The sequence below is a fragment of the Oncorhynchus keta genome, chromosome 31, assembly GCF_023373465.1.
Source record: "Oncorhynchus keta strain PuntledgeMale-10-30-2019 chromosome 31, Oket_V2, whole genome shotgun sequence".
NCBI classification, from domain to species: Eukaryota; Metazoa; Chordata; class Actinopteri; order Salmoniformes; family Salmonidae; genus Oncorhynchus; species Oncorhynchus keta.
In genome coordinates this window covers 16826358-16836938 of record NC_068451.1, presented here as the reverse complement: position 1 = coordinate 16836938, position 10581 = coordinate 16826358, and the positions used below count along the sequence as shown (strand labels likewise).

Genomic DNA, 10581 nt, shown 5'->3' with positions numbered 1-10581 from the left:
ATCCATTGAACCTAAACCCTGTTCCGTGTATCTTTATCCATGGAACCTAAACCCTGTTCTGTGTATTTCTATCCATTGAACCTAAACCCTGTTCTGTGTATCTTTATCCATTGAACCTAAACCCTGTTCTGTGTATCTCTATCCATTGAACTTAAACCCTGTTCTGTGTATCTCTATCCATGGAACTTAAACCCTGTTCCGTGTATCTTTATCCATGGAACCTAAACCCTGTTCTGTGTATCTCTATCCATTGAACCTAAACCCTGTTCTGTGTATCTTTATCCATGGAACCTAAACCCTGTTCTGTGTATCTTTATCCATGGAACCTAAACCCTGTTCTGTGTATCTTTATCCATGGAACTTAAACCCTGTTCTGTGTATCTTTATCCATGCTGCCCTGGAAAGTTGCAGGAAGCACTATCATGATCCTTCTTTATCCATGGAACCTAAACCCTGTTCGTATCTTTATCCATGAACCTGAACCCTGTTCGTGCCTCCAAGAACATCCGTGTATCTTTATCCATGGAACCTGAACCCTGTTCTGGTATCTTTATTTGCTGGAAAGTTGCAGGAAGCATATCATGATCATCACCTCAGGCCTTATTGCTGAAATAACATCCCAACTGGAAGTAGCATGTGGTAATAGACTCCATGGAGACCTGGGATGGACAGTATGTCAATACATGTTTTTTACAGAAATGTGAAGAGTCTTATCTCACAGCATTGAAAAGAAAAGCACCCTAAACTAATTAGCTTTTTGCTAAACCCATTCTAGGTCAAAAAGGAAATGGCCAAAGAGAAAGGCCTCAACTCCTTCAAGATGTTCATGGCATAAAAGGATGTGTTCATGCTTCAAAACCATGAGCTGAATGCTGCGTTTTCCCAATGCAAAGAGATTGGAGCCATAGCCAAGGTGCACGCAGAGAATGGAGACCTTATTGCAGAGATATTACAAAACATTTCTGACGACAACACAGTCAATATGGCTCAAACCTGGGGTTTGTTCAGTCAACTTCAACTTTTGCGAAGTTGCGTGACGGTTTGTACTGAACTAAACACATTGCCCCCAAACGGTACACACCATTCTTCAACAACCTTTGATGTTGAAGTTTGCTCCCGTTTACTGGGTGTTGAGGTGTGCCCTGATTAATTTAAGTGGGACCATTTGAAATCATAAAAATTGTGTAGCAAACCATACGGTAATTGCCTTCTGGGCCACCATAATCCCAATATTTTTCTACTGCTCGTTAATACATTATTTTGAAAGGGTCAGTCACAAGTTCCTATTGAGTGTACACTCAGTGTGTAAGTATTCCAGAGGTCATTGGTTTAGGTTAATGTTTCATCCGGATGTAGACTAATAGACCAAAGAGGCGATCCATGCCATGCAAAACGAACCCCGTCCAAGCCATGCAAAACTAACCCTGTCCAAGCCATGCAAAACTAACCCTGTCCAAGCCATGCAAAATGAACCCTGTCCAAGCCATGCAAAACTAACCCTGTCCAAGCCATGCAAAACGAACCCTGTCCAAGCCATGCAAAACTAACCCCGTCCATGCCATGCAAAACTAACCCTGTCCAAGCCATGCAAAACTAACCCTGTCCAAGCCATGCAAAACGAACCCCGTCCATGCCATGCAAAACGAACCCCGTCCAAGCCATGCAAAACTAACCCTGTCCAAGCCATGCAAAATGAACCCTGTCCAAGCCATGCTAAACGAACCCTGTCAAAGCCATGCAAAACTAACCCTGTCCAAGCCATGCAAAACTAACCCTGTCCAAGCCATGCAAAACTAACCCTGTCCAAGCCATGCAAAACTAACCCTGTCCAAGCCATGCAAAACTAACCCGTCCAAGCCATGCAAAACTAACCCCGTCCAAGCCATGCAAAACTAACCCCGTCCAAGCCATGCAAAACTAACCCCGTCCAAGCCATGCAAAACTAACCCCGTCCAAGCCATGCAAAACTAACCCCGTCCAAGCCATGCAAAACTAACCTGCAAAAAACCGTGTCCAAGCCATGCAAAACTAACCCGTGTATCTTTATCTATGCAAAACTAACCCCCTGTTCCGTGGCAAATCTCTATCCATTGTCCAACCATACTAACCCGTTCCAAGCCATGCAAATCTCTATCCAGCCATGCAAAACTAACCCCGTCCAAGCCTGTTCCGTGCATCTCTATCCATTGAACTTCAACCCTGTTCCGTGTATCTCTATCCATTGCAAAACTAACCCTCCAAGCCATGCAAAACTAACCGTGTCCAAGATCTGCAAAACTAATCCATTGAACCATGCAAAACTAACCTGTTAACCGTGTCCAAGTATGCAAAACTCTATCCATTGAATTTAAACCCTGTTCCGTGCAAATCTCTATCCATTGAACAAAACCTAATGTTCCAAGCCATGCAAAACTAACCGTGTCCAAGCCATGCAAAACTAATTCCAAGCCATGCAAAACCCTGTTCCAAGCCATGTAATCTCTGCAAAACTAACCCCGTCCAAGCCATGCAAATTGAGCCATGCAAAAACCCTGTTCCGCCATGCAAAACTATCTCTGCAAAATCCATTGAACTTGCAAAACCCTGTTCCATGCAAATCTTTATCCATTGAACCTGCAAAACCCTGTTCCGTGCAAAACTAATCAAGCCATTATCTATGTGAAGCCAAGTCTTGATGATGAAGTTCTACTCTTGGTTCTGATTTGACAGTTGGTTCTAAAATACTTAGTCCCATGGAAAACTTAAACCAGTTTGTGTTTCCAAGGTACTGGAAAGAAATGTTCCCTTTGGGATTAATAAAGGAACCTAAAGCACAGTATGTTCTTGAACTGTATCTTTACTCTGAAAACATGGAATCTTCCTGGATAGCCGATGTCTAGTTCTGTCTTTGAGTCTTTGAGATTTTTTACCCATGGAACTTAAACCCATTGATTCTGTGCAGCACCAACATGACTATGGGATGTCAAATCACATAATGTCTGACAGTAACATATCACACGTGAGGATGTTATCTTTATACATGGTATTACAAAACCAGCAAACAACCCAGTCTTCATCTTTATCTATCCTGTTCCATGGAATCTTAAACCCGAGGTCCTTCCTAGAACACAGCCAACATACTCTTATCATCGGCGGTCATTTGGTCATGTCATTCATATCGGGGTATAAGAGTACCATTTACGTGTCATGGCCTACATAAAGGCACATGAACAGTAGCTCTTCTCATTCCTTCATATGAGGTACAGGAACCAAACCAAATGTGTTTTGCACTGTCATATTTTGCAATCTGATGACACTGGAATTACAGTTCATGGCTTTTATGTTGATCATTTTATAATTGATAATTTTACCCCTCTGTCATTCATTCTTTCTCGAGTTTGAAAATGAAGTCATGTTGCTGAGAATGTTTTTAATGTTGCTGCAATGTGGAAGCAAAGAGCACAATAAATGATTAACTAAGGCGGAAACTATTTGACCTCTCTTATTTTGTTTGTTCCTTGTCAATGTCTGAGGGGGAAAGGTTCATTACAGTAACTGTCCTCTGTTTAAGCTGAACAGGTGGGTCGGTGTTAACCTGAAATGATACTAAAAGCAGTAATCACTCAATACAATATCAGTTACACAAAAAGTCCAAGGATCAACACCGAGTTCCGTTTGATTCAGGTTGGAATGTTCCAGCTCTGGATTGTTAACTTTCTTTTCCAAGGTGAGGTCTGTAGAATAACCACTAGAGGGCAGCAGATGCCCAATCTGAAGTCTTTTTGGTGACAGAAAATATTCAGGAGATGCTCACAATAAATGTATATATGTTTAGAGTGAGTTTATAGACAACTTTCATGTAAACGATTAACAACGAAACTTCCATAGAGTAGTATTTGTAACAAACCCGTTGTCTGTTGGCAAAAAGCATGTAACGTGTCAGCTTCCTCCCTCAACACTAGCTGAGGAAAACCTGTTTGCGTCACGGTGTAATATTCTATGCTAATCTGCTCATGCTTGTATAACCTTTTGAAACTATTTCTGTGAAATAGGTCCGGAGGGTCATGAGTTGTGTCGTCCTGAGGAGGTGGAGGCTGAGGCCACCCAGAGAGCCGTCACCATCGCACACGCTGTCAACTGCCCGCTCTATGTGGTCCACGTCATGCGCAAGTCTGTCGCTAAGGTGGTGTCCAACGCACGCAGGAATGGGGAGGGGGCCTGACACTGCCTGCTGGGAGGAACTGTGAGAGAGAGAGAGAGAGTATTTCGCAATATAACTGCTGTTATGATACTGACAAAGTACACCATGATACTACTTCTGGAAAGTTCCCTGGCCTAACCCCGTTCATCTCAGTCTGAATGCAGTACGGTACCAGCAAAACGCTTCTATTGAGTTACCTCAACTCTCTTCAATCACTTTGAATACCTGTACAGTACATCGTACGATCACTGAAAACCTGTGAGGTTAATGGTAATAGTAATGTTCTGGGTAGAGGTACAGTAAAAGCCTGTGTTGCCCCTTCAAACTAGTACTCCAGTGACACAGCATCAGAGAGCATGGACTGGATAATGAGTCTCCTTGTGAATGAAAAGCAGATGGATGGAGAGCTGGAGAGCACAGTGTTCTGATGAAGTGTTTTTCCTCATGCTGCTGTGTACCTTTCATTTACTCCATTATTGTGTGCTCCAAGGTAATGCTTTCAACCAGCCTTATTATGGAGATCTTAACAGGGACGCTGAGGCAGAACAGTTCTGTCACACAATACAGGAGAGGTTCCCAGACAGAGGGACAGAGAGGAGCACAGACAGACAGACAGACAGACAGACAGACAGACAGACAGACAGACAGACAGACAGACAGACAGACAGACAGACAGACAGACAGACAGACAGACAGACAGACAGACAGACAGACAGACAGACAGACAGACAGACAGACAGACAGACAGACAGACAGACAGACAGACAGACAGAGAGGAGCACAGACAGACAGACAGAGTGAGAGAGAGTGTGAGAGAGTGAAAGAGAGGCTCAACATGACATGGATGGTGTTCTATGTCATGTATGCATGGTTTTAGAGATCGTTGTGCCCCAACAGGCCGTCTGTGTTTGGAGAGCCCATAGCAGCAGGACTGCAGGACTGGGTACAGATGGCACCCACTGCTGGCACAAAGACTGGGCCCACGCTGCCAAGTTCGTCATGGGCCCACCTCTGAGGCCTGACCCCAGCACCACGGGACACCTTATGGACCTACTGGCAAAGTATGTGGAGCCTTAAACAATATCAACCTGCTCTCACTGTCCCTCTTCTGCCCTTTTCCCTGAGTAAAGCATATTAGGTTACACCTTCCATGCACCCTCTGTCACATAAGTGCTTCATACCACTGTCATAACAATGACATAACAGATGTTATAAGCAGTCATGACTAGTGCTATCAGCGTATGACCCCAACAGTCATGACTGTTTAAACATACATCTCATAATATATGTCAGAGTGGAGTGTATGTAACACAGTGTTACCAACCATCCAGGAACACAGGAAGGTGAACAACAGTGGAAAACACAGTGGAATCTTTGAAAAAGAAAGGAAAGTGAAGTGAAACTGCTTATTGTCGGTGCAATAGAATGAATGACAGGCAGTAAAGATGGCTGCCTTACCGTTTAGTGATGTAGATGCTTCTGTTTCATTCTTCCAGTGATGACCTCAGTGTGACTGGGACAGACAACTGCACATTCTCTGTGTGTCAGAAAGCCCTGGGCAAAGACGACTTTACAAAGATCCCCAATGGAGTCAACGGAGTGGAGGACAGGATGTCTGTCAGTTGGGAGAAGGGCGTTGTCAGTTAGGCCTCTCATTCTGCATATCACATCATTCTTTATTATACACACCATAGGCTAGTTTCTCATGGAGATTCTCCATTGAAAGCTATTTTGTTGTTCAGGACTTGGCTTAGTCTTTTTCAAGGATACAGGCCCTTCAAAAACGAGTGGTACTATTTTCAGACGGTTGAGTTCTATAAGTTCTATAGCAGGAGTTTAAAGGTGCCAAGGGACATTGCTGCTGTGAGAAGAGAAGATACTCATTTATATTATGCAATGTATTATGTGCATCAAGGAAGTTATCATCTGTCAGAATCAATCCACACTGTCATAGTGGATGTAGCAGCAGGCTAGCTTTCTTTCTGTCCTCTTTCGTTTTTCTTCCTCGCTTACTTATTTCTGTCCTTCTCTCAGAAAAACGCTTAGTCGGTTGACCCAGAGGCCATTGTAAAAATGAACATTGTAGAACGCTGGCAAAAAATGACAAGTTTTGGAGTGAAGCTTTGAATCACTTACTGCACTGTTAAGCATTGCCCTTTGGTCAGATTAATTATGCCAGTAGATATTGTCACGTTCTGACCATAGTTATTTTGTGTTTTCCTTGTTTTAGTATTGGTCAGGACGTGGGCTGGGTGGGCATTCTATGTTGTGTGTCTAGTTTGTCCGTTTCTATTCTTTGCCTGATATGGTTCTCAGAGGCAGGTGTTAGTCATTGTCTCTGATTGGGAACCATATTTAGGTAGCTTGTTTTGTGTTGGTGTTTGTGGGTGGTTGTTTCCTGTCTTTGTGTTCTCTGCACCAGATAGGACTGTGTTGGGATTTGTGGGTGGTTGTTTCCTGTCTTTGTGTTCTCTGCACCAGATAGGACTGTGTTGGTGTTTGTGGGTGGTTGTTTCCTGTCTTTGTGTTCTCTGCACCAGATAGGACTGTGTTGGGATTTGTGGGTGGTTGTTTCCTGTCTTTGTGTTCTCTGCACCAGATAGGACTGTGTTGGGATTTGTGGGTGGTTGTTTCCTGTCTTTGTGTTCTCTGCACCAGATAGGACTGTGTTGGTGTTTGTGGGTGGTTGTTTCCTGTCTTTGTGTTCTCTGCACCAGATAGGACTGTGTTGGTGTTTGTGGGTGGTTGTTTCCTGTCTTTGTGTTCTCTGCACCAGATAGGACTGTGTTGGGGTTTGTGGGTGGTTGTTTCCTGTCTTTGTGTTCTCTGCACCAGATAGGACTGTGTTGGGGTTTGTGGGTGGTTGTTTCCTGTCTTTGTGTTCTCTGCACCAGATAGGACTGTGTTGGGTTTTGTGGGTGGTTGTTTCCTGTCTTTGTGTTCTCTGCACCAGATAGGACTGTGTTGAGATTTGTGGGTGGTTGTTTCCTGTCTTTGTGTTCTCTGCACCAGATAGGACTGTGTTGGGGTTTGTGGGTAGTTGTTTCCTGTCTTTGTGTTCTCTGCACCAGATAGGACTGTTTCGGGGTTTGCCACGTTTGTTGTTTTGTAATTGTGTTCATGTTTAGTTTCTCTTATTAAAAACCATGAACTCGAACCACGCTGCATTTTGGTCCTCCTCTCCTTCGACGGAAGAAAACCGTTACAGATATGGAATTTGTCATTCATATCCAGAATATTGAAACTCAGTATTTTGTGTAATTACTTTTAGCAGCATAGCAGGAAAATGGGCGAGAATCGATTTGTAGCTGTCACCAGCAGCAACGCAGGGAAAATCTTCATCTTCTACCCCCAGAAGGGAAAGATCGCTAAAGGATGTGACGCTCACCTGGACGGTACGGCAACCAGGTGAGACAAGGATTAAGACCATCCAAGACGTTTCCCGTTAGTCACATAGTGAATTAGTGATGTTTAGCTAAATTATTAACTGTTTTGATGATGCTACTTTTTAAATCTTTGTGTATGCTTGTTATCCAACGACAAGCATTTCATCACTACTATTAGCTGCGTGTTACACTGCAGATGGTGCTGCCAAATTGAGCTTCCCACAAAGCCTGTCTTCAGGGTGAAAAACATTTCGCTAAATAAGAAAAAGGTTTCATGTTCACTAGCTAAGGTACAGCCTGGATACAACTAGCTATGGTGTGGTACATCCTGGCTATGGTATGGTACAGCCTGGCTATAACTAGCTATGGTACCGCCTGGATATAACTAGCTATGGTACCGCCTGGACATAACTAACTATGGTACAGCCTGGATATAACTAGCTATGGTACCGCCTGGACATAACTAACTATGGTACAGCCTGGATATAACTATGGTACCGCCTGGCCTGGTACAGCCTGGATATAACTAACTATGGTACAGCCTGGATATAACTAGCTATGGTACCGCCTGGATATAACTAGCTATGGTACCGCCTGGACATAACTAACTATGGTACAGCCTGGATATAACTAGCTATGGTACCGCCTGGACATAACTAACTATGGTACAGCCTGGATATAACTAGCTATGGTACAGCCTGGATATAACTAGCTATGGTACCGCCTGGACATAACTAACTATGGTACAGCCTGGATATAACTAGCTATGGTACCGCCTGGATATAACTAGCTATGGTACCGCCTGGATATAACTAGCTATGGTACCGCCTGGATATAACTAACTATGCTACAGCCTGGCTATAACTAGTTATGGTACAGCCTGGATATAACTAACTGGTACAGCCTGGCCATAACTAGTTATGCTACTGCCTGGATATAACTAACTACGGTACAGCCTGGAAATAACTAACTACGGTACAGCCTGAAAATAACTAACTATGGTACAGCCTGGAAATAACTAACTATGGTACAGCCTGGATATAACTAACCATGGTACAGCCTGGATATAACTAAACATGGTACAGCCTGGATATAACTAACCATGGTACAGCCTGGATATAACTAACCATGGTACAGCCTGGATATAACTAACCATGGTACAGCCTGGATATAACTAACTATGGTACAGCCTGGATATAACTAACTATGGTACAGCCTGGATATAACTAACTATGGTACAGCCTGGATATAGCTAACTATGGTACAGCCTGGATATAACTAACTATGGTACAGCCTGGATATAACTAACTATGGTACAGCCTGGATATAACTAACTATGGTACAGCCTGGATATAACTAACTATGGTACAGCCTGGATATAACTAACTATGGTACAGCCTGGATATAACTAACTACGGTACAGCCTGGATATAACTAACTACGGTACAGCCTGGATATAACTAACTACGGTACAGCCTGGATATAACTAACTATGTTACAGCCTGGATATAACTAACTACGGTACAGCCTGGATATAACTAGGGTACAGCCTGGATATAACTATGGTACAGCCTGGATATAGCTAACTATGGTACAGCCTGGATATAACTAACTACAGTACAGCCTGGATATAACTATGGTACAGCCTGGATATAACTAACTACAGTACAGCCTGGATATAACTACAGTACAGCCTGGACATAACTATGGTACAGCCTGGATATAGCTAACTATGGTACAGCCTGGATATAACTAACTACAGTACAGCCTGGATATAACTATGGTACAGCCTGGGTATAACTAACTACGGTACAGCCTGGATATAACTAACTACAGTACAGCCTGGATATAACTATGCTACAGCCTGGATATAGCTAACTATGGTACAGCCTGGATATAACTACAGTACAGCCTGGACATAACTATGCTACAGCCTGGATATAGCTAACTATGGTACAGCCTGGATATAACTAACTACAGTACAGCCTGGATATAACTATGGTACAGCCTGGGTATAACTAACTACGGTACAGCCTGGATATAACTAACTACAGTACAGCCTGGATATAACTAACTACAGTACAGCCTGGATATAGCTAACTATGGTACAGCCTGGATATAGCTAACTATGGTACAGCCTGGATATAGCTAACTATGGTACAGCCTGGATATAACTAACCATGGTACAGCCTGGATATAACTGACTATGGTACAGCCTGGATATAACTGACTATGGTACAGCCTGGATATAACTGACTATGGTACAGCCTGGATATAGCTAACTATGGTACAGCCTGGATATAACTGACTATGGTACAGCCTGGATATAACTGACTATGGTACAGCCTGGATATAGCTAACTATGGTACAGCCTGGAAATAACTATGGTACAGCCTGGAAATAACTATGGTACAGCCTGGAAATAACTATGGTACAGCCTGGATATAACTAACTATGGTACAGCCTGGATATAACTAACTATGGTACAGCCTGGATATAACTAACTATGGTACAGCCTGGATATAGCTAACTACAGTACAGCCTGGATATAACTATGCTACAGCCTGGATATAGCTAACTATGGTACAGCCTGGATATAGCTAACTACAGTACAGCCTGGATATAACTATGGTACAGCCTGGATATAACTAACTATGGTACAGCCTGGATATAACTAACTATGGTACAGCCTGGATATAGCTAACTACAGTACAGCCTGGATATAACTATGCTACAGCCTGGATATAGCTAACTACAGTACAGCCTGGATATAACTATGGTACAGCCTGGATATAGCTAACCATGGTACAGCCTGGATATAACTAACCATGGTACAGCCTGGATATAACTGACTATGGTACAGCCTGGATATAGCTAACTATGGTACAGCCTGGATATCATTTACATTACATTTACATTTAAGTCATTTAGCAGACGCTCTTATCCAGAGCGACTTACAAATTGGTGCATTCACCTTATGACATCCAGTGGAACAGCCACTTTACAATAGTGCAT

At 43.0% G+C, this 10581-nt stretch overlaps 1 pseudogene; it reads left to right on the top strand.

Annotated features, from left to right (window-relative positions):
* Positions 1–787: 787 nt before the first annotated feature.
* Positions 788–7592, top strand: LOC118372404 (dihydropyrimidinase-like; annotated as a pseudogene).
* The last annotated feature ends 2989 nt before the right edge of the window (positions 7593–10581 follow it).